The sequence below is a fragment of the Alligator sinensis genome, unplaced genomic scaffold, assembly GCF_000455745.1.
Source record: "Alligator sinensis unplaced genomic scaffold, ASM45574v1 scaffold954_1, whole genome shotgun sequence".
NCBI classification, from domain to species: Eukaryota; Metazoa; Chordata; order Crocodylia; family Alligatoridae; genus Alligator; species Alligator sinensis.
In genome coordinates this window covers 1,113,032-1,116,687 of record NW_005842228.1, presented here as the reverse complement: position 1 = coordinate 1,116,687, position 3,656 = coordinate 1,113,032, and the positions used below count along the sequence as shown (strand labels likewise).

The 3,656-nt window shown below is 44.4% G+C and overlaps 1 pseudogene; it reads right to left on the bottom strand.

Annotated features, from left to right (window-relative positions):
• Positions 1 to 869: 869 nt before the first annotated feature.
• On the bottom strand, positions 870 to 2,892 carry LOC112550863 (annotated as a pseudogene).
• Between the last annotated feature and the right edge of the window lie 764 nt (positions 2,893 to 3,656).

Here is a 3,656-nt window from a genome sequence, read left to right as displayed (position 1 = left end):
TGATGACTCAGTGATGCTTCCTTCTGACAGTGATGGAAAAGGGTTTGCATTGGTGGAAACAGGAAGGCACTTCCCCAATTAATCCATGTCTGTTGGCAGTGGATTGGTGCTTGGAGATTGCTCAGGTGTAGGGTTATCAGTAGGAGAACGCCCACACAGCTGGACCACGTGACGTCTCCAGACTTATCCGTAGTCAGTCTGAACTGTATATGATACAGGTCCTGTGGCACTTACATTTTAGATTGAACCCACGGTGGGGCTGTCCTGTAGTTCTGAGCAAACACAGTCTCTTGTGGAATGAAAAGACATATGGTAGCAAATGCCAATGGAGAGTCCAACTCCTTTTCTTTCCTCAACTGCATGTCTCTCACAAGGTCTGGGTTAACACAGTCAAGGCATGTTTTGAGACGATGACCCATAATAAGCTCTGATGGGCTGGACCCCATTGTAGGGCAAGGAATTACATGTTGAGCAAACAGAAATCTGGCCAGTCTGGTAGGCCAGTCTCCTACAGCAATCCTTTTCGGTGCATCTTTTGTAGTCTGCACCATTCACTTAGCTTGCCCATTGGCCTGCAGCCTGTGAGGTGTAATGGTAACAGTTCAAATGAGGTTGTAGCTGGCAAAATCTTGGAACTCTACTCAGGTGAATGCACTCCCATTATCAGAAACAATAGTGTCAGGCACCCCATGGGTTGCAAACAGGTGATGGAGAGCTGTTATAGTGGCAGTTGATGTAAGAGTTGAGACAAGAATCACTTCAAGCCATTTTGAGTATGAGTCAACAACAATTAAGAAGTTCTTACCTTGAAAAGGGCCAGCAAAATCAATGTGGATGCATGACCAGGGTTCCTTTGTCATTTCCCAAGGTCATACTAGTGCCTTCGGTGGATTATGATGGATTGCTTGACAAATGCTGCACTCCCTCACAACCCTTTCTATGTCACTGTCCATACCTAGCCACCATACATAACTTCTAGCCAGCACTTTCATCCTCACAATGCCTAGGTGTGCCGCATGCAGTGTTGTCAGTGTGATTTGACGTCCTGCTTCTGGAATTACAACACAATTTCCCCACAAGAGGCAACCCTTGTGGGCAGACAGCTCATGCTGATGTGATGAAAATGGCCTGAATTCCTCAGCCAATTTGTCTGCAGGCCAGCCCCTCCACACCCAGTTGATGACACAGGCAAGGATAGGGTCTTTTGCAGTCATCCTTGCTATCTGATCAGCTTGAAGAGGGGCTTCTGACATGGATTGCAGCATGAGGCCTTCTGCTGGCAGAGTAGTACAATCAGGTATTTGTAGTGGTAGGTGGCTCAATGCATCAGCATTTGCAATAGTTTTCCCAGGTTTGTACACGAGTTTATAGTCATATGCATTTAGCATGATGCTCCAGTATTGCATACGGGGAGACAAAATAGGAGGTGTTGGTTTATCCATAGTAAAAATTCCATGAAGGGGTTTGTGGTCCATTCAAATTTCAAATTTATGGCCATAAACGTAATTGTGAAAATTTTTAACTCCTGCAATGATTGCTAATGCTTCTTTATCAGTCTATGTGTAGCTCTTCTCAGTTGAAGTCATTGTTCTTGAATAAAAACTAAAACGGGTGCAATGTATGACTGAGGACAGCGCCAACACCAAATGGCGAAGCATCACAAGTAATGGGCAGTGGCTTCTGCTCATCATAGTGAACAAGGACAGAGTCTGATGTAAGCAACTTCTTGATGCCCTGGATGCTTCGTCGTACTGGCAAGTCCACTTCCACTGAGCTTCTTTATCCAGTAAGCGATGAAGGGGCTCTGCTATGGTGACTTTGTCTTTCAAGAAGATGTGATAAAAATTGAGAAGTCCTAAGAATGCTTGAAGATCCTGTCTACGTTTTGGTATAGGGGCATCATGTATTGCTTTTCCCTCATCTTCAACTGGGTGAATGCCAGAAGCATCAATTTGATATCCCAGAAAGCTGATACTGGAAACTCCCAGTTGACATTTCTCTCTTTTTACTCCGATACCTGCTTTATCAAATCTCTGTAAAACTTCTCTCAGTCTCTCAGTAAGTTTCTCTCTAGACAGCCCCATGATCAACACATCAAAGTATGGAGCAACTCTGGGAATTCCTGCTAGCATTTTTTCCATGAACCACTGGAAAATTCCTGGTGCTACAGAAGTTCCAAACTGAAGGTGCTTGACACCAAATGCTCCCTGGTGTGCAATTATTGTTTGGGCTTCAGCAGCCTTGTCATCCACAATCAATTGCTGATAGGTTTGAGTGAGGTCAAGTTTGGCAAAAACCTTCCCTCCTGCAAGAACAGACAGTAACTGGTTAATGGCAGGCACTCAGTGTGGGTCCTGCTTAAGTGCTTTGTTAACAGTGCACTTGGAATCCCACAGATGCAAACACTGCTGTTGGGTTTTAAAACAGGAACAATTGGTGTGGCCCAGCTTGTATGTACAATTGGCTCGAGGACCCCTTGCATGATAAGTCAATCTAATTCTGCATCAATTTTCAGCCACGGTGCAAAAGGAACATTCCGCGCCTTCATAAAGATCGGGGCTATCGCAGGATCCATTTGGAACATCACAGTGGACCTGAGTAAGTTCCTAATTCCTCAGAGAATACCTGGGGAAACTCCCTTGCAAGACTTTCCAGACTGTCTGGGCAGAGACTGTGTATGCCTTGAATACTGATTCCCACTGGTGAGAACCAACTTCTCCCCAGAAGACTTTTGTGGAAACCCTTAGTGATAAAATGACTAACAGATTCATACTGGACATCTACACTACAGCTACCCAAAATTTCCACAATCTGTCCATTGTAGTCACGCAGGCGACACTCAGGTTTCAATAGGGAGAGGGTGCCAAAACAACTGGAAGAATGTGTTTTCATCTATGAGGGATACTCCTGAATTCAAGTTCATTTACATTTTGCACTTCTTTCCATTTATTACTATAGTTGCAATCATCTCAGAACCTTGAGTTTCAACAATACCAACATTTTGAATCAAATATAGTTTTTGTACCTCACATTCTGGGGAGCACTCTAATTTGTGAGTGGTTTGGGAGTGAATACATTTGCCACAGTTTTTTTGCCTCCTGGAACTGGCCTTCGAGCAGCAAACCTTCTCTATGTGGCCCTTCTTCTTGCAGGCATGACACTCCACATTCCTAAACCTGCACGCACTCCCTTCGTCTATGTTGGCTGCCACATGTCTGTAGATTAATTGGTTTACGTGGTGCTGTTGGTGAGGGTATAATTTGCTGAATTTGCTGGTGATGATCCGATTCTTGATCTTTTTGGAGTAAGTGGACAATAGGCCTGTGCAAAGCAGCTAGTATTTGCTTTGGATTCAGATTCGGATGATTTGGGGGACAGTGATTCTGAAGATTCAGAGAGCTTTGAATCAATTTGGACCTTTAAATTGGTCCCCTGATTTGATTTGGATTTGAAGATTCAGCCACCAAATCGGGCCAAATTTCCTCTGAATTGAATCACCACCCGAAGCTTCGCACAGCCCTACTGGACATTGCTGGAGAACACCTGGCAAATTTCTCTCATGCTATGGGATATTGCTTCAGTGGCCAAGGCTTTTTCTTGTGCAGTAGCCAAGGTCAAATTTGGTTCAGAGGGCAGGCAACATTGGATTGCTTCAT